A 20,434-nucleotide genomic window follows, 5' to 3' on the forward strand; every position below is an offset into this window, starting at 1 on the left:
AGGTTGGTTGCTAGGTAACCAGGTTGGTTGCTAGGTAACAAGGTTGGTTGCTAGGTAACCAAGTTGGTTGCTAGGTAACAAGGTTGGTTGCTAGGTTACCGGGTTGCTAGGTAACCAGGTTGCTAGGTAACAAGGTTGCTAGGATACCGGGTTGCTAGGATACCAGGTTGCTAGGTAACCAGGTTGGTTGCTAGGTAACAAGGTTGGTTGCTAGGTTACCAGGTTGCTAGGCAACCAGGTCGGTTGCTAGGTAACCAAGTTGGTTGCTAGGTAACCAAGTTGGTTGCTAGGATACCTGGTTGCTAGGTTACAAGGTTGCTAGGTTACCGGGTTGCTAGGTAACCAGGTTGGTTGCTAGGTAACCAGGTTCGTTGCTAGGTAACCAAGTTGGTTGCTAGGATACCAGGTTGCTAGGTTACAAGGTTGCTAGGTTACCGGGTTGCTAGGTAACCAGGTTGGTTGCTAGGTAACAAGGTTGGTTGCTAGGTTACCAGGTTGGTAGGCAACCAGGTCGGTTGCTAGGTAACCAAGTTGGTTGCTAGGTAACCAAGTTGGTTGCTAGGATACCTGGTTGCTAGGTTACAAGGTTGCTAGGTTACTGGGTTGCTAGGTAACCAGGTTGGTTGCTAGGTAACCAGGTTCGTTGCTAGGTAACCAAGTTGGTTGCTAGGATACCAGGTTGCTAGGTTACAAGGTTGCTAGGTTACCGGGTTGCTAGGTAACCAGGTTGGTTGCTAGGTAACAAGGTTGGTTGCTAGGTTACCAGGTTGCTAGGCATCCAGGTTGGTTGCTAGGTAACCAAGTTGGTTGCTAGGTAACCAGGTTGGTTGCTAGGATACCTGGTTGCTAGGTTACAAGGTTGCTAGGTTACCGGGTTGCTAGGTAACCAGGTTGGTTGCTAGGTAACCAGGTTCATTGCTAGGTAACCAAGTTGGTTGCTAGGATACCAGGTTGCTAGGATACCAGGTTGCTAGGTTACCGGGTTGCAAGGTTACCGGGTTGCTAGGTAACCAGGTTGGTTGCTAGGTAACCAGGTTGGTTGCTAGGTAACCAGGTTCGTTGCTAGGCAACCAGGTTGGTTGCTAGGTAACCAGGTTGGTTGCTAGGTAACAAGGTTGGTTGCTAGGTAAACAAGTTGGTTGCTAGGTAACAAGGTAGGTTGCTAGGTTACCGGGTTGCTAGGTAACCAGGTTGCTAGGTTACCGGGTTGCTAGGTAACCAGGTTGGTTGCTAGGTAACAAGGTTGGTTGCTAGGATACCAGGTTGCTAGGTTACAAGGTTGCTAGGTTACCGGGTTGCTAGGTAACCAGGTTGGTTGCTAGGTAACCAGGTTCATTGCTAGGTAACCAAGTTGGTTGCTAGGATACCGGGTTGCTAGGTTACAAGGTTGCTAGGTTACCGGGTTGCTAGGTAACCAGGTTGGTTGCTAGGAAACCAGGTTGGTTGCTACGTAACCAGGTTTGTTGCTAGGCAACCAGGTTGGTTGCTAGGTAACCAGGTTGGTTGCTAGGTAACAAGGTTGGTTGCTAGGTAACCAAGTTGGTTGCTAGGTAACAAGGTTGGTTGCTAGGTGACCGGGTTAATAGGTAACCAGGTTGCTAGGTAACAAGGTTGCTAGGATACCGGGTTGCTAGGTAACCAGGTTGCTAGGTAACCAGGTTGGTTGCTAGGTAACAAGGTTGGTTGCTAGGTTACCAGGTTGCTAGGTAACCAAGTTGGTTGCTAGGTAACCAAGTTCGTTGCTAGGATACCTGGTTGCTAGGTTGCAAGGTTGCTGGGTTACCGGGTTGCTAGGTAACCAGGTTGGTTGCTAGGTAACCAGGTTCATTGCTAGGTAACCAAGTTGGTTGCTAGGATACCAGGTTGCTAGGTTACAAGGTTGCTAGGTTACCGGGTTGCTAGGTAACCAGGTTGGCTGCTATGTAACAAGGTTGATTGCTAGGTTACCAGGTTGCTAGGCAACCAGGTCGGTTGCTAGGTAACAAAGTTGGTTGCTAGGTAATCAAGTTGGTTGCTAGGATACCTGGTTGCTAGGTTACAAGGTTGCTAGGTTACCGGGTTGCTAGGTAACCAGGTTGGTTGCTAGGTAACCAGGTTGGTTGCTAGGTAACCAGGTTCGTTGCTAGGTAACCAAGTTAGTTGCTAGGATCCCAGGTTGCTAGGTTACAAGGTTGCTAAGTTACCGGGTTGCTAGGTAACCGGGTTGGTTGCTAGATAACAAGGTTGGTTGCTAGGTTACCAGGTTGCTAGGCAACCAGGTCGGTTGCTAGGTAACCAAGTTGGTTGCTAGGTAACCAGGATGGTTGCTAGGATACCTGGTTGCTAGGTTACAAGGTTGCTAGGTTACCGGGTTGCTAGGTAACCAGGTTGGTTGCTAGGTAACCAGGTTCGTTGCTAGGTAACCAAGTTGGTTGCTAGGATACCAGGTTGCTAGGTAACAAGGTTGCTAGGTTACCGGGTTGCTAGGTAACCAGGTTGGTTGCTAGGTAACCAGGTTGGTTGCTAGGTTACTAGGTTGCTAGGTTACTAGGTTGCTAGGTTACCAGGTTGCTAGGTAACAAGGTTGCTAGGTAACCAGGTTGCTAGGATACCGGGTTGCTAGGATACCAGGTTGCTAGGTAACCAGGTTGGTTGCTAGGTAACAAGGTTGGTTGCTAGGTTACCAGGTTGCTAGGCAACCAGGTCGGTTGCTAGGTAACCAAGTTGGTTGCTAGGTAACCAAGTTGGTTGCTAGGATACCTGGTTGCTAGGTTACAAGGTTGCTAGGTTACCGGGTTGCTAGGTAACCAGGTTCGTTGCTAGGTAACCAAGTTGGTTGCTAGGATACCAGGTTGCTAGGTTACAAGGTTGCTAGGTTACTGGGTTGCTAGGTAACCAGGCTGGTTGCTAGGTGACAAGGTTGGTTGCTGGGTTACCAGGTTGCTAGGCAACCAGGTCGGTTGCTAGGTAACCAAGTTGGTTGCTAGGTAACCAGGTTGGTTGCTAGGATACCTGGTTGCTAGGTTGCAAGGTTGCTAGGTTACCGGGTTGCTAGGTAACCAGGTTGGTTGCTAGGTAACCAGGTTGGTTGCTAGGTAACCAAGTTGGTTGCTAGGATACCAGGTTGCTAGGTTACAAGGTTGCTAGGTTACCGGGTTGCTAGGCAACCAGGTTGGTTGCCAGGTAACCAGGTTGGTTGCTAGGTAACCAGGTTCGTTACTAGGCAACCAGGTTGGTTGCTAGGTAACCACGTTGGTTGCTTGGTTACCAGGTTGCTAGGCAACCAGGTCGGTTGCTAGGCAACCAGGTCGGTTGCTAGATAACCAAGTTGGTTGCTAGGTAACCAATTTGGTTGCTAGGATACCAGGTTGCTAGGTTACCGGGTTGCTAGGTAACCAGGTTGGTTGCTAGGTAACCAGGTTCATTGCTTGGTAACCAAGTTGGTTGCTAGGATACCGGGTTGCTAGGTTACAAGGTTGCTAGGTTACCGGGTTGCTAGGTAACCAGGTTGGTTGCTAGGAAACCAGGTTGGTTGCTACGTAACCAGGTTTGTTGCTAGGCAACCAGGTTGGTTGCTAGGTAACCAGGTTGGTTGCTAGGTAACCAGGTTGGTTGCTAGTTAACCAAGTTGGTTGCTAGGTAACCAGGTTGGTTGCTAGGTTACTAGGTTGCTAGGTTACCAGGTTGGTAGGTAACCAGGTTGCTAGGTAACAAGGTTGCTAGGTAACCAGGTTGCTAGGTAACAAGGTTGCTAGGATACCGGGTTGCTAGGATACCAGGTTGCTAGGTAACCAGGTTGGTTGCTAGGTAACCAGGTTGGTTGCTAGGTTACCAGGTTGCAAGGCAACCAGGTCGGTTGCTAGGTAACCAAGTTGGTTGCTATGTAACCAACTTGGTTGCTAGGATACCTGGTTGCTAGGTTACAAGGTTGCTAGGTTACCAGGTTGGTTGCTAGGTAACCAGCTTCGTTGCTAGGTAACCAAGTTGGTTGCTAGGATACCAGGTTGCTAGGTTACAAGGTTGCTAGGTTACCGGGTTGCCAGGTAACCAGGTTGGTTGCTAGGTGACAAGGTTGGTTGCTAGGTTACCAGGTTGCTAGGCAACCAGGTCGGTTGCTAGGTAACCAATTTGGTTGCTAGGTAACCAGGTTGGTTGCTAGGATACCTGGTTGCTAGGTTACAAGGTTGCTAGGTCACCGGGTTGCTAGGTAACCAGGTTGGTTGCTAGGTAACCAGGTTCGTTGCTAGGTAACCAAGTTGGTTGCTAGGATACCAGGTTGCTAGGTTACAAGGTTGCTAGGTTACCGGGTTGCTAGGTAACCAGGTTGGTTGCTAGGTAACCAGGTTGGTTGCTAGGTAACCAGGTTCGTTGCTAGGCAACTAGGTTGGTTGCTAGGTAACCAGGTTGGTTGCTAGGTAACAAGGTTGGTTGCTAGGTAACCAAGTTGGTTGCTAGGTAACAAGGTTGGTTGCTAGGTTACCGGGTTGCTAGGCAACCTGGTTGCTAGGTAACAAGGCTGCTAGGTAACCAGGTTGCTAGGTAACAAGGTTGCTAGGATACCGGGTTGCTAGGTTACAAGGTTGCTAGATAACCAGGTTGGTTGCTAGGTAACAGGGTTGGTTGCTAGGTTACCAGGTTGCTAGGCAACCAGGTCGGTTGCTAGGTAACCAAGTTGGTTGCTAGGTAACCAAGTTGGTTGCTAGGATACCTGGTTGCCAAGGTTACAAGGTTGCTAGGTTACCGGGTTGCTAGGTTAGCAGTTCGGTTGCTAGGTAACCAGGTTGGTTGCTAGGCAACCAAGTTGGTTGCTAGGTAACAAGGTTGGTTGCTAGGTTACCGGGTTGCTAGGCAACCTGGTTGCTAGGTAACCAGGTCGGTTTCTAGGTAACCAAGTTGGTTGCTAGGTAACCAATTTGGTTGCTAGGATACCAGGTTGCTAGGTTACAAGGTTGCTAGGTTGCGGGTTGCTAGGTAACCAGGTTGGTTGCTAGGTAACCAGGTTGGTTGCTAGGATACCGGGTTGCTAGGATACCGGGTTGCCAGACTACCGTGTTGCTAGGTAACCAGGTTGGTTGCTAAGTTACTGGGTTGGTAGGCAACCAGGTTGGTTGCTAGGTTACTAGGTTGCTTTGTAACCAGGTCGGTTGCTAGGTAACAAGGTTGGTTGCTAGGTAACCAAGTTGGTTGCTAGGATAGCAGGTTGAAAGGTTACAAGGTTGCTAGGTTACCGGGTAGCTAGGTTACCGGGTTGGTTGCTAGATTACTGGGTTGCTAGGTAACCAGGTTGGTTGCTAGCTAACCATGTTGGTTGCTAGGTTACCAGGTTGCTAGGCAACCAGGCCGCTAGGCAACCAGGTTGCTAGGTAACTAGGTTGCTTGCTAGGTAACCAGGTTGGTTGCTAGGTAACCAAGTTGGTTGCTAGGATACCAGGTTGCTAGGTTACAAGGTTGTTTGGTTACCGGGTTGCTAGGTAACCAGGTTGGTTGCTAGGAAACCAGATTGGTTGCTATGTAACCAGGTTTGTTGCTAGGCAACCAGGTTGGTTGCTAGGTAACCAGGTTGGTTGCTAGGTAACAAGGTTGGTTGCTAGGTAACCAAGTTGGTTGCTAGGTAACAAGGTTGGTTGCTAGGTTACCGGGTTGCTAGGCAACCTGGTTGCTAGGTAACCAGGTTGCTAGGTAACAAGGTTGCTAGGTAACCAGGTTGCTAGGTAACAAGGTTGCTAGAATACCGGGTTGCTAGGATACCAGGTTGCTAGGTAACCAGGTTGGTTGCTAGGTAACAAGGTTGGTTGCTAGGTTACCAGGTTGCTAGGCAACCAGGTCGGTTGCTAGGTAACCAAGTTGGTTGCTAGGTAACCAAGTTGGTTGCTAGGATACCTGGATGCTAGGTTACAAGGTTGCTAGGTTACCGGGTTGCTAGGTAACCAGGTTGGTTGCTAGGTAACCAGGTTCGTTGCTAGGTAACCAAGTTGGTTGCTAGGATACCTGGTTGCTAGGTTACAAGGTTGCTAGGTTACCGGGTTGCTAGGTAACCAGGTTGGTTGCTAGGTAACAAGGTTGGTTGCTAGGTTACCAGGTTGGTAGGCAACCAGGTCGGTTGCTAGGTAACCAAGTTGGTTGCTAGGTAACCAAGTTGGTTGCTAGGATACCTGGTTGCTAGGTTACAAGGTTGCTAGGTTACTGGGTTGCTAGGTAACCAGGTTGGTTGCTAGGTAACCAGGTTCGTTGCTAGGTAACCAAGTTGGTTGCTAGGATACCAGGTTGCTAGGTTACAAGGTTGCTAAGTTACCGGGTTGCTAGGTAACCAGGTTGGTTGCTAGGTAACAAGGTTGTTTGCTAGGTTACCAGGTTGCTAGGCAACCAGGTTGGTTGCTAGGTAACCAAGTTGGTTGCTAGGTAACCAGGTTGGTTGCTAGGATACCTGGTTGCTAGGTTACAAGGTTGCTAGGTTACCGGGTAGCTAGGTAACCAGGTTGGTTGCTAGGTAACCAGGTTCGTTGCTAGGTAACCAAGTTGGTTGCTAGGATACCAGGTTGCTAGGATACCAGGTTGCTAGGTTACAAGGTTGCTAGGTTACCGGGTTGCTAGGTAACCAGGTTGGTTGCTAGGTAACCAGTTTCGTTGCTAGGCAACCAGGTTGGTTGCTAGGTAACCAGGTTGGTTGCTAGGTAACAAGGTTGGTTGCTAGGTAACCAAGTTGGTTGCTAGGTAACAAGGTTGGTTGCTAGGTTACCGGGTTGCTAGGCAACCTGGTTGCTAGGTAACCAGGTTGCTAGGTAACAAGGTTGCTAGGTAACCAGGTTGCTAGGTAACAAGGTTGCTAGGTAACCAGGTTGCTAGGTAACAAGGTTGCTAGGTAACCAGGTTGGTTGCTAGGTAACAAGGTTGGTTGCTAGGTTACCAGGTTGCTAGGCAACCAGGTCGGTTTCTAGGTAACCAAGTTGGTTGCTAGGTAACCAATTTGGTTGCTAGCATACCAGGTTGCTAGGTTACAAGGTTGCTAGGTTACCGGGTTGCTAGGTAACCAGGTTGGTTGCTAGGAAACCAGGTTCATTGCTAGGTAACCAAGTTGGTTGCTAGGATACCGGGTTGCTAGGTTACAAGGTTGCTAGGTTACCGGGTTGCTAGGTAACCAGGTTGGTTGCTAGGAAACCAGGTTTGTTGCTAGGCAACCAGGTTGGTTGCTAGGTAACCAGGTTGGTTGCTAGGTAACCAGGTTGGTTGCTAGGTAACCAGGTTGGTTGCTAGGTAACAAGGTTGGTTGCTAGGTTACCGGGTTGCTAGGTAACCAGGTTGCTATGTAACAAGGTTGCTAGGATACCGGGTTGCTAGGTAACCAGGTTGCTAGGTAACCAGGTTGGTTGCTAGGTAACAAGGTTGGTTGCTAGGTTACCAGGTTGCTAGGCAACCAGGTCGGTTGCTAGGTAACCAAGTTGGTTGCTAGGTAACTAAGTTGGTTGCTAGGATACCTGGTTGCTAGGTTACAAGGTTGCTAGGTTACCAGGTTGCTAGGTAACCAGGTTGGTTGCTAGGTAACCAGGTTCATTGCTAGGTAACCAAGTTGATTGCTAGGATACCAGGTTGCTAGGTTACAAGGTTGCTAGGTTACCGGGTTGCTAAGTAACCAGGTTGGTTGCTAGGTAACCAGGTTGGTTGCTAGGTAACCAGGTTCGTTGCTAGGCAACCAGGTTGGTTGCTAGGTAACCAGGTTCGTTGCTAGGTAACTATGTTGGTTGCTAGGTAACCAAGTTGGTTGCTAGGTAACAAGGTTGGTTGCTAGGTTAGCGGGTTGCTAGGCAACCTGGTTGCTAGGTAACCAGGTTGCTAGGTTACAAGGTTGCAAGGTAACCAGGTTGCTAGGTAACAAGGTTGCTAGGATACCGGGTTGCTAGGATACCAGGTTGCTAGGTAACCAGGTTGGTTGCTAGGTAACAAGGTTGGTTGCTAGGTTACCAGGTTGCTAGGCAACCAGGTCGGTTGCTAGGTAACCAAGTTGGTTGCTAGGATACCAAGTTGGTTGCTAGGATACCTGGTTGCCAAGGTTACAAGATTGCTAGGTTACCGGGTTGCTAGGTTAGCAGTTCGGTTGCTAGGTAACCAGGTTGGTTGCTAGGCAACCAAGTTGGTTGCTAGGTAACAAGGTTGGTTGCTAGGTTACCGGGTTGCTAGGCAACCTGATTGCTAGGTAATCAGGTCGGTTTCTAGGTAACCAAGTTGGTTGCTAGGTAACCAATTTGGTTGCTAGGATACCAGGTTGCTAGGTTACAAGGTTGCTAGGTTACCGGGTTGCTAGGTAACCAGGTTGGTTGCTAGGTAACCAGGTTCGTTGCTAGGTAACCAAGTTGGTTGCTAGGATACCGGGTTGCTAGGTTACAAGGTTGCTAGGTTACCGGGTTGCTAGGTAACCAGGTTGGTTGCTAGGAAACCAGATTGGTTGCTACGTAACCAGGTTTGTTGCAAGGCAACCAGGTTGGTTGCTAGGTAACCAGGTTGGTTGCTAGGTAACAAGGTTGGTTGCTAGGTAACCAAGTTGGTTGCTAGGTAACAAGGTTGGTTGCTAGGTTACCGGGTTGCTAGGTAACCAGGTTGCTAGGTAACAAGGTTGCTAGGATACCGGGTTGCTAGGATACCAGGTTGCTAGGTAACCAGGTTGGTTGCTAGGTAACAAGGTTGGTTGCTAGGTTACCAGGTTGCTAGGCAACCAGGTCGGTTGCTAGGTAACCAAGTTGGTTGCTAGGTAACCAAGTTGGTTGCTAGGATACCTGGTTGCTAGGTTACAAGGTTGCTAGGTTACCGGGTTGCTAGGTAACCAGGTTGGTTGCTAGGTAACCAGGTTCGTTGCTAGGTAACCAAGTTGGTTGCTAGGATACCAGGTTGCTAGGTTACAAGGTTGCTAGGTTACCGGGTTGCTAGGTAACCAGGTTGGTTGCTAGGTAACAAGGTTGGTTGCTAGGTTACCAGGTTGGTAGGCAACCAGGTCGGTTGCTAGGTAACCAAGTTGGTTGCTAGGTAACCAAGTTGGTTGCTAGGATACCTGGTTGCTAGGTTACAAGGTTGCTAGGTTACTGGGTTGCTAGGTAACCAGGTTGGTTGCTAGGTAACCAGGTTCGTTGCTAGGTAACCAAGTTGGTTGCTAGGATACCAGGTTGCTAGGTTACAAGGTTGCTAGGTTACCGGGTTGCTAGGTAACCAGGTTGGTTGCTAGGTAACAAGGTTGGTTGCTAGGTTACCAGGTTGCTAGGCATCCAGGTTGGTTGCTAGGTAACCAAGTTGGTTGCTAGGTAACCAGGTTGGTTGCTAGGATACCTGGTTGCTAGGTTACAAGGTTGCTAGGTTACCGGGTTGCTAGGTAACCAGGTTGGTTGCTAGGTAACCAGGTTCATTGCTAGGTAACCAAGTTGGTTGCTAGGATACCAGGTTGCTAGGATACCAGGTTGCTAGGTTACCGGGTTGCAAGGTTACCGGGTTGCTAGGTAACCAGGTTGGTTGCTAGGTAACCAGGTTGGTTGCTAGGTAACCAGGTTCGTTGCTAGGCAACCAGGTTGGTTGCTAGGTAACCAGGTTGGTTGCTAGGTAACAAGGTTGGTTGCTAGGTAAACAAGTTGGTTGCTAGGTAACAAGGTAGGTTGCTAGGTTACCGGGTTGCTAGGTAACCAGGTTGCTAGGTTACCGGGTTGCTAGGTAACCAGGTTGGTTGCTAGGTAACAAGGTTGGTTGCTAGGATACCAGGTTGCTAGGTTACAAGGTTGCTAGGTTACCGGGTTGCTAGGTAACCAGGTTGGTTGCTAGGTAACCAGGTTCATTGCTAGGTAACCAAGTTGGTTGCTAGGATACCGGGTTGCTAGGTTACAAGGTTGCTAGGTTACCGGGTTGCTAGGTAACCAGGTTGGTTGCTAGGAAACCAGGTTGGTTGCTACGTAACCAGGTTTGTTGCTAGGCAACCAGGTTGGTTGCTAGGTAACCAGGTTGGTTGCTAGGTAACAAGGTTGGTTGCTAGGTAACCAAGTTGGTTGCTAGGTAACAAGGTTGGTTGCTAGGTGACCGGGTTAATAGGTAACCAGGTTGCTAGGTAACAAGGTTGCTAGGATACCGGGTTGCTAGGTAACCAGGTTGCTAGGTAACCAGGTTGGTTGCTAGGTAACAAGGTTGGTTGCTAGGTTACCAGGTTGCTAGGTAACCAAGTTGGTTGCTAGGTAACCAAGTTCGTTGCTAGGATACCTGGTTGCTAGGTTGCAAGGTTGCTGGGTTACCGGGTTGCTAGGTAACCAGGTTGGTTGCTAGGTAACCAGGTTCATTGCTAGGTAACCAAGTTGGTTGCTAGGATACCAGGTTGCTAGGTTACAAGGTTGCTAGGTTACCGGGTTGCTAGGTAACCAGGTTGGCTGCTATGTAACAAGGTTGATTGCTAGGTTACCAGGTTGCTAGGCAACCAGGTCGGTTGCTAGGTAACAAAGTTGGTTGCTAGGTAATCAAGTTGGTTGCTAGGATACCTGGTTGCTAGGTTACAAGGTTGCTAGGTTACCGGGTTGCTAGGTAACCAGGTTGGTTGCTAGGTAACCAGGTTGGTTGCTAGGTAACCAGGTTCGTTGCTAGGTAACCAAGTTAGTTGCTAGGATCCCAGGTTGCTAGGTTACAAGGTTGCTAAGTTACCGGGTTGCTAGGTAACCGGGTTGGTTGCTAGATAACAAGGTTGGTTGCTAGGTTACCAGGTTGCTAGGCAACCAGGTCGGTTGCTAGGTAACCAAGTTGGTTGCTAGGTAACCAGGATGGTTGCTAGGATACCTGGTTGCTAGGTTACAAGGTTGCTAGGTTACCGGGTTGCTAGGTAACCAGGTTGGTTGCTAGGTAACCAGGTTCGTTGCTAGGTAACCAAGTTGGTTGCTAGGATACCAGGTTGCTAGGTAACAAGGTTGCTAGGTTACCGGGTTGCTAGGTAACCAGGTTGGTTGCTAGGTAACCAGGTTGGTTGCTAGGTTACTAGGTTGCTAGGTTACTAGGTTGCTAGGTTACCAGGTTGCTAGGTAACAAGGTTGCTAGGTAACCAGGTTGCTAGGTAACAAGGTTGCTAGGATACCGGGTTGCTAGGATACCAGGTTGCTAGGTAACCAGGTTGGTTGCTAGGTAACAAGGTTGGTTGCTAGGTTACCAGGTTGCTAGGCAACCAGGTCGGTTGCTAGGTAACCAAGTTGGTTGCTAGGTAACCAAGTTGGTTGCTAGGATACCTGGTTGCTAGGTTACAAGGTTGCTAGGTTACCGGGTTGCTAGGTAACCAGGTTCGTTGCTAGGTAACCAAGTTGGTTGCTAGGATACCAGGTTGCTAGGTTACAAGGTTGCTAGGTTACTGGGTTGCTAGGTAACCAGGCTGGTTGCTAGGTGACAAGGTTGGTTGCTGGGTTACCAGGTTGCTAGGCAACCAGGTCGGTTGCTAGGTAACCAAGTTGGTTGCTAGGTAACCAGGTTGGTTGCTAGGATACCTGGTTGCTAGGTTGCAAGGTTGCTAGGTTACCGGGTTGCTAGGTAACCAGGTTGGTTGCTAGGTAACCAGGTTGGTTGCTAGGTAACCAAGTTGGTTGCTAGGATACCAGGTTGCTAGGTTACAAGGTTGCTAGGTTACCGGGTTGCTAGGCAACCAGGTTGGTTGCCAGGTAACCAGGTTGGTTGCTAGGTAACCAGGTTCGTTACTAGGCAACCAGGTTGGTTGCTAGGTAACCACGTTGGTTGCTTGGTTACCAGGTTGCTAGGCAACCAGGTCGGTTGCTAGGCAACCAGGTCGGTTGCTAGATAACCAAGTTGGTTGCTAGGTAACCAATTTGGTTGCTAGGATACCAGGTTGCTAGGTTACCGGGTTGCTAGGTAACCAGGTTGGTTGCTAGGTAACCAGGTTCATTGCTTGGTAACCAAGTTGGTTGCTAGGATACCGGGTTGCTATTTTACAAGGTTGCTAGGTTACCGGGTTGCTAGGTAACCAGGTTGGTTGCTAGGAAACCAGGTTGGTTGCTACGTAACCAGGTTTGTTGCTAGGCAACCAGGTTGGTTGCTAGGTAACCAGGTTGGTTGCTAGGTAACCAGGTTGGTTGCTAGTTAACCAAGTTGGTTGCTAGGTAACCAGGTTGGTTGCTAGGTTACTAGGTTGCTAGGTTACCAGGTTGGTAGGTAACCAGGTTGCTAGGTAACAAGGTTGCTAGGTAACCAGGTTGCTAGGTAACAAGGTTGCTAGGATACCGGGTTGCTAGGATACCAGGTTGCTAGGTAACCAGGTTGGTTGCTAGGTAACCAGGTTGGTTGCTAGGTTACCAGGTTGCAAGGCAACCAGGTCGGTTGCTAGGTAACCAAGTTGGTTGCTATGTAACCAACTTGGTTGCTAGGATACCTGGTTGCTAGGTTACAAGGTTGCTAGGTTACCAGGTTGGTTGCTAGGTAACCAGCTTCGTTGCTAGGTAACCAAGTTGGTTGCTAGGATACCAGGTTGCTAGGTTACAAGGTTGCTAGGTTACCGGGTTGCCAGGTAACCAGGTTGGTTGCTAGGTGACAAGGTTGGTTGCTAGGTTACCAGGTTGCTAGGCAACCAGGTCGGTTGCTAGGTAACCAATTTGGTTGCTAGGTAACCAGGTTGGTTGCTAGGATACCTGGTTGCTAGGTTACAAGGTTGCTAGGTCACCGGGTTGCTAGGTAACCAGGTTGGTTGCTAGGTAACCAGGTTCGTTGCTAGGTAACCAAGTTGGTTGCTAGGATACCAGGTTGCTAGGTTACAAGGTTGCTAGGTTACCGGGTTGCTAGGTAACCAGGTTGGTTGCTAGGTAACCAGGTTGGTTGCTAGGTAACCAGGTTCGTTGCTAGGCAACTAGGTTGGTTGCTAGGTAACCAGGTTGGTTGCTAGGTAACAAGGTTGGTTGCTAGGTAACCAAGTTGGTTGCTAGGTAACAAGGTTGGTTGCTAGGTTACCGGGTTGCTAGGCAACCTGGTTGCTAGGTAACAAGGCTGCTAGGTAACCAGGTTGCTAGGTAACAAGGTTGCTAGGATACCGGGTTGCTAGGTTACAAGGTTGCTAGATAACCAGGTTGGTTGCTAGGTAACAGGGTTGGTTGCTAGGTTACCAGGTTGCTAGGCAACCAGGTCGGTTGCTAGGTAACCAAGTTGGTTGCTAGGTAACCAAGTTGGTTGCTAGGATACCTGGTTGCCAAGGTTACAAGGTTGCTAGGTTACCGGGTTGCTAGGTTAGCAGTTCGGTTGCTAGGTAACCAGGTTGGTTGCTAGGCAACCAAGTTGGTTGCTAGGTAACAAGGTTGGTTGCTAGGTTACCGGGTTGCTAGGCAACCTGGTTGCTAGGTAACCAGGTCGGTTTCTAGGTAACCAAGTTGGTTGCTAGGTAACCAATTTGGTTGCTAGGATACCAGGTTGCTAGGTTACAAGGTTGCTAGGTTGCGGGTTGCTAGGTAACCAGGTTGGTTGCTAGGTAACCAGGTTGGTTGCTAGGATACCGGGTTGCTAGGATACCGGGTTGCCAGACTACCGTGTTGCTAGGTAACCAGGTTGGTTGCTAAGTTACTGGGTTGGTAGGCAACCAGGTTGGTTGCTAGGTTACTAGGTTGCTTTGTAACCAGGTCGGTTGCTAGGTAACAAGGTTGGTTGCTAGGTAACCAAGTTGGTTGCTAGGATAGCAGGTTGAAAGGTTACAAGGTTGCTAGGTTACCGGGTAGCTAGGTTACCGGGTTGGTTGCTAGATTACTGGGTTGCTAGGTAACCAGGTTGGTTGCTAGCTAACCATGTTGGTTGCTAGGTTACCAGGTTGCTAGGCAACCAGGCCGCTAGGCAACCAGGTTGCTAGGTAACTAGGTTGCTTGCTAGGTAACCAGGTTGGTTGCTAGGTAACCAAGTTGGTTGCTAGGATACCAGGTTGCTAGGTTACAAGGTTGTTTGGTTACCGGGTTGCTAGGTAACCAGGTTGGTTGCTAGGAAACCAGATTGGTTGCTATGTAACCAGGTTTGTTGCTAGGCAACCAGGTTGGTTGCTAGGTAACCAGGTTGGTTGCTAGGTAACAAGGTTGGTTGCTAGGTAACCAAGTTGGTTGCTAGGTAACAAGGTTGGTTGCTAGGTTACCGGGTTGCTAGGCAACCTGGTTGCTAGGTAACCAGGTTGCTAGGTAACAAGGTTGCTAGGTAACCAGGTTGCTAGGTAACAAGGTTGCTAGAATACCGGGTTGCTAGGATACCAGGTTGCTAGGTAACCAGGTTGGTTGCTAGGTAACAAGGTTGGTTGCTAGGTTACCAGGTTGCTAGGCAACCAGGTCGGTTGCTAGGTAACCAAGTTGGTTGCTAGGTAACCAAGTTGGTTGCTAGGATACCTGGATGCTAGGTTACAAGGTTGCTAGGTTACCGGGGGGGCTAGGTAACCAGGTTGGTTGCTAGGTAACCAGGTTCGTTGCTAGGTAACCAAGTGGGTTGCTAGGATACCTGGTTGCTAGGTTACAAGGTTGCTAGGTTACCGGGTTGCTAGGTAACCAGGTTGGTTGCTAGGTAACAAGGTTGGTTGCTAGGTTACCAGGTTGGTAGGCAACCAGGTCGGTTGCTAGGTAACCAAGTTGGTTGCTAGGTAACCAAGTTGGTTGCTAGGATACCTGGTTGCTAGGTTACAAGGTTGCTAGGTTACTGGGTTGCTAGGTAACCAGGTTGGTTGCTAGGTAACCAGGTTCGTTGCTAGGTAACCAAGTTGGTTGCTAGGATACCAGGTTGCTAGGTTACAAGGTTGCTAGGTTACCGGGTTGCTAGGTAACCAGGTTGGTTGCTAGGTAACAAGGTTGTTTGCTAGGTTACCAGGTTGCTAGGCAACCAGGTTGGTTGCTAGGTAACCAAGTTGGTTGCTAGTTAACCAGGTTGGTTGCTAGGATACCTGGTTGCTAGGTTACAAGGTTGCTAGGTTACCGGGTTGCTAGGTAACCAGGTTGGTTGCTAGGTAACCAGGTTCGTTGCTAGGTAACCAAGTTGGTTGCTAGGATACCAGGTTGCTAGGTTACAAGGTTGCTAGGTTACCGGGTTGCTAGGTAACCAGGTTGGTTGCTAGGAAACCAGTTTCGTTGCTAGGCAACCAGGTTGGTTGCTAGGTAACCAGGTTGGTTGCTAGGTAACAAGGTTGGTTGCTAGGTAACCAAGTTGGTTGCTAGGTAACAAGGTTGGTTGCTAGGTTACCGGGTTGCTAGGCAACCTGGTTGCTAGGTAACCAGGTTGCTAGGTAACAAGGTTGCTAGGTAACCAGGTTGCTAGGTAACAAGGTTGCTAGGTAACCAGGTTGGTTGCTAGGTAACAAGGTTGGTTGCTAGGTTACCAGGTTGCTAGGCAACCAGGTCGGTTTCTAGGTAACCAAGTTGGTTGCTAGGTAACCAATTTGGTTGCTAGGATACCAGGTTGCTAGGTTACAAGGTTGCTAGGTTACCGGGTTGCTAGGTAACCAGGTTGGTTGCTAGGTAACCAGGTTCATTGCTAGGTAACCAAGTTGGTTGCTAGGATACCGGGTTGCTAGGTTACAAGGTTGCTAGGTTACCGGGTTGCTAGGTAACCAGGTTGGTTGCTAGGAAACCAGGTTTGTTGCTAGGCAACCAGGTTGGTTGCTAGGTAACCAGGTTGGTTGCTAGGTAACCAGGTTTGTTGCTAGGTAACAAGGTTGGTTGCTAGGTAACCAAGTTGGTTGCTAGGTAACAAGGTTGGTTGCTAGGTTACCGGGTTGCTAGGTAACCAGGTTGCTAGGTAACAAGGTTGCTAGGATACCGGGTTGCTAGGTAACCAGGTTGCTAGGTAACCAGGTTGGTTGCTAGGTAACAAGGTTGGTTGCTAGGTTACCAGGTTGCTAGGCAACCAGGTCGGTTGCTAGGTAACCAAGTTGGTTGCTAGGTAACTAAGTTGGTTGCTAGGATACCTGGTTGCTAGGTTACAAGGTTGCTAGGTTACCGGGTTGCTAGGTAACCAGGTTGGTTGCTAGGTAACCAGGTTCATTGCTAGGTAACCAAGTTGATTGCTAGGATACCAGGTTGCTAGGTTACAAGGTTGCTAGGTTACCGGGTTGCTAAGTAACCAGGTTGGTTGCTAGGTAACCAGGTTGGTTGCTAGGTAACCAGGTTCGTTGCTAGGCAACCAGGTTGGTTGCTAGGTAACCAGGTTCGTTGCTAGGTAACTATGTTGGTTGCTAGGTAACCAAGTTGGTTGCTAGGTAACAAGGTTGGTTGCTAGGTTAGCGGGTTGCTAGGCAACCTGGTTGCTAGGTAACCAGGTTGCTAGGTTACAAGGTTGCAAGGTAACCAGGTTGCTAGGTAACAAGGTTGCTAGGATACCGGGTTGCTAGGATACCAGGTTGCTAGGTAACCAGGTTGGTTGCTAGGTAACAAGGTTGGTTGCTAGGTTACCAGGTTGCTAGGCAACCAGGTCGGTTGCTAGGTAACCAAGTTGGTTGCTAGGATACCAAGTTGGTTGCTAGGATACCTGGTTGCCAAGGTTACAAGATTGCTAGGTTACCGGGTTGCTAGGTTAGCAGTTCGGTTGCTAGGTAACCAGGTTGGTTGCTAGGCAACCAAGTTGGTTGCTAGGTAACAAGGTTGGTTGCTAGGTTACCGGGTTGCTAGGCAACCTGATTGCTAGGTAATCAGGTCGGTTTCTAGGTAACCAAGTTGGTTGCTAGGTAACCAATTTGGTTGCTAGGATACCAGGTTGCTAGGTTACAAGGTTGCTAGGTTACCGGGTTGCTAGGTAACCAGGTTGGTTGCTAGGTAACCAGGTTCGTTGCTAGGTAACCAAGTTGGTTGCTAGGATACCGGGTTGCTAGGTTACAAGGTTGCTAGGTTACCGGGTTGCTAGGTAACCAGGTTGGTTGCTAGGAAACCAGATTGGTTGCTACGTAACCAGGTTTGTTGCAAGGCAACCAGGTTGGTTGCTAGGTAACCAGGTTGGTTGCTAGGTAACAAGGTTGGTTGCTAGGTAACCAAGTTGGTTGCTAGGTAACAAGGTTGGTTGCTAGGTTACCGGGTTGCTAGGCAACCTGGTTGCTAGGTAACCAGGTTGCTAGGTAACAAGGTTGCTAGGTAACCAGGTTGCTAGGTAACAAGGTTGCTAGGATACCGGGTTGCTAGGATACCAGGTTGCTAGGTAACCAGGTTGGTTGCTAGGTAACAAGGTTGGTTGCTAGGTTACCAGGTTGCTAGGCAACCAGGTCGGTTGCTAGGTAACCAGGTTGGTTGCTAGGTAACCAGGTTCGTTGCTAGGTAACCAAGTTGGTTGCTAGGATACCAGGTTGCTAGGTTACAAGGTTGCTAGGTTACCGGGTTTCTAGGTAACCAGGTTGGTTGCTAGGTAACAAGGTTGGTTGCTAGGTTACCAGGTTGGTAGGCAACCAGGTCGGTTGCTAGGTAACCAAGTTGGTTGCTAGGATACCAGGTTGCTAGGTTACAAGGTTGCTAGGTTACCAGGTTGCTAGGTAACCAGGTTGGCTGCTATGTAACAAGGTTGGTTGCTAGGTTACCAGGTTGCTAGGCAACCAGGTCGGTTGCTAGGTAACCAAGTTGGTTGCTAGGTAACCAAGTTGGTTGCTAGGATACCTGGTTGCTAGGTTACCGGGTTGCTAGGTAACCAGGTTGGTTGCTAGGTAACCAGGTTCGTTGCTAGGTAACCAAGTTAGTTGCTAGGATACCAGGTTGCTAGGTTACAAGGTTGCTAGCTTACCGGGTTGCTAGGTAACCAGGTTGGTTGCTAGGTAACAAGGTTGGTTGCTAGGTTACCAGGTTGCTAGGCAACCAGGTCGGTTGCTAGGTAACCAAGTTGGTTGCTAGGTAACCAGGTTGGTTGCTAGGATACCTGGTTGCTAGGTTACAAGGTTGCTAGGTTACCGGGTTGCTAGGTAACAAGGTTGGTTGCTAGGTAACCAGGTTCGTTGCTAGGTAACCAAGTTGGTTGCTAGGATACCAGGTTGCTAGGTTACAAGGTTGCTAGGTTACCGGGTTGCTAGGTAACCAGGTTGGTTGCTAGGTAATCAGGTTGGTTGCTAGGTTACCAGGTTGCTAGGCAACCTTGTTGCTAGGTAACCAGGTTGCTAGGTAACAAGGTTGCTAGGTAACCAGGTTGCTAGGTAACCAGGTTGGTTGCTAGGTAACCAGGTTCGTTGCTAGGCAACCAAGTTGGTTGCTAGGATACCAGGTTGCTAGGTTACAAGGTTGGTTGCTAGGTTACCAGGTTGCTAGGCAACCAGGTCGGTTGCTAGGTAACCAAGTTGGTTGCTAGGTAACCAGGTTGGTTGCTAGGATACCTGGCTGCTAGGTTACAAGGTTGCTAGGTTACCGGGTTGCTAGGTAACCAGGTTGGTTGCTAGGTAACCAGGTTCGTTGCTAGGCAACCAAGTTGGTTGCTAGGATACCAGGTTGCTAGGTTACAAGGTTGCTAGGTTACCGGGTTGCTAGGTAACCAGGTTGGTTGCTAGGTAACCAGGTTGGTTGCTAGGTAACCAGGTTCGTTGCTAGGCAACTAGGTTGGTTGCTAGGTAACCAGGTTGGTTGCTAGGTAACAAGGTTGGTTGCTAGGTTACCGGGTTGCTAGGCAACCTGGTTGCTAGGTAACAAGGTTGCTAGGTAACCAGGTTGCTAGGTAACAAGGTTGCTAGGATACCGGGTTGCTAGGTAACCAGGTTGCTAGGTAACCAGGTTGGTTGCTAGGTAACAAGGTTGGTTGCTAGGTTACCAGGTTGCTAGGCAACCAGGTCGGTTGCTAGGTAACCAAGTTGGTTGCTAGGTAACCAAGTTGGTTGCTAGGATACCTGGTTGCCAAGGTAACCAGGTTGCTAGGTAACAAGGTTGCTAGGATACCGGGTTGCTAGGTAACCAGGTTGCTAGGTAACCAGGTTGGTTGCTAGGTAACAAGGTTGGTTGCTAGGTTACCAGGTTGCTAGGCAACCAGGTCGGTTGCTAGGTAACCAAGTTGGTTGCTAGGTAACCAAGTTGGTTGCTAGGATACCTGGTTGCTAGGTTACGAGGTTGCTAGGTTACCGGGTTGCTAGGTAACCAGGTTGGCTGCTAGGTAACCAGGTTCGTTGCTAGGTAACCAAGTTGGTTGCTAGGATACCAGGTTGCTAGGTTACAAGGTTGCTAGGTTACCGGGTTGCTAGGTAACCAGGTTGGCTGCTAGGTAACAAGGTTGGTTGCTAGGTTACCAGGTTGCTAGGCAACCAGGTCGGTTGCTAGGTAACCAAGTTGGTTGCTAGGTAACCAAGTTGGTTGCTAGGATACCTGGTTGCTACGTTACAAGGTTGCTAGGTTACCGGGTTGCTAGGTAACCAGGTTGGTTGCTAGGTAACCAGGTTCGTTGCTAGGCAACCAGGTCGGTTGCTAGGATACTAGGTTGCTAGGTTACAAGGTTGCTAGGTTACCGGGTTGCTAGGTAACCAGGTTGGTTGCTAGGTAACAAGGTTGGTTGCCAGGTTACCAGGTTGCTAGGCAACCAGATCGGTTGCTAGGTAACCAAGTTGGTTGCTAGGTAACCAGGTTGGTTGCTAGGATCTCTGGTTGCTAGGTTAAAGGTTGCTAGGTTACCGGGTTGCTAGGCAACCAGGTTGGTTGCTAGGTAACCAGGTTGGTTGCTAGGTAAACAAGTTGGTTGCTAGGTAACAAGGTTGGTTGCTAGGTTACCGGGTTGCTAGGCAACCTGGTTGCTAGGTAACCAGGTTGCTAGGTAACAAGGTTGCTAGGCAACCAGGTCGGTTTCTAGGTAACCAAGTTGGTTGCTAGGTAACCAATTTTGTTGCTAGGATACCAGGTTGCTAGGTTACAAGGTTGCTAGGTTACCGGGTTGCTAGGTAACCAGGTTGGTTGCTAGGTAACCAGGTTCATTGCTAGTTAACCAAGTTGGTTGCTAGGATACCGGTTTGCTAGGTTACAAGGTTGCTAGGTTACCGGGTTGCTAGGTAACCAGGTTGGTTGCTAGGAAACCAGGTTGGTTGCTACGTAACCAGGTTTGTTGCTAGGCAACCAGGTTGGTTGCTAGGTAACTAGGTTGGTTGCTAGGTAACAAGGTTGGTTGCTAGGTAACCAAGTTGGTTGCTAGGTAACAAGGTTGGTTGCTAGGTTACCGGGTTGCTAGGCAACCTGGTTGCTAGGTAACCAGGTTGCTAGGTAACGAGGTTGCTAGGTAACCAGGTAGCTAGGTAACAAGGTTGCTAGGATACCGGGTTGCTAGGTAACCAGGTTGCTAGGTAACCAGGTTGGTTGCTAGGTAACAAGGTTGGTTGCTAGGTTACCAGGTTGCTAGGCAACCAGGTCGGTTGCTAGGTAACCAAGTTGGTTGCTAGGTAACCAAGTTGGTTGCTAGGATACCTGGTTGCTAGGATACCTGGTTGCTAGGTTACAAGGTTGCTAGGTTACCGGGTTGCTAGGTAACCAGGTTGGTTGCTAGGTAACCAGGTTCGTTGCTAGGTAACCAAGTTGGTTGC

The sequence above is a fragment of the Eleutherodactylus coqui genome, chromosome 6, assembly GCF_035609145.1.
Source record: "Eleutherodactylus coqui strain aEleCoq1 chromosome 6, aEleCoq1.hap1, whole genome shotgun sequence".
NCBI classification, from domain to species: Eukaryota; Metazoa; Chordata; class Amphibia; order Anura; family Eleutherodactylidae; genus Eleutherodactylus; species Eleutherodactylus coqui.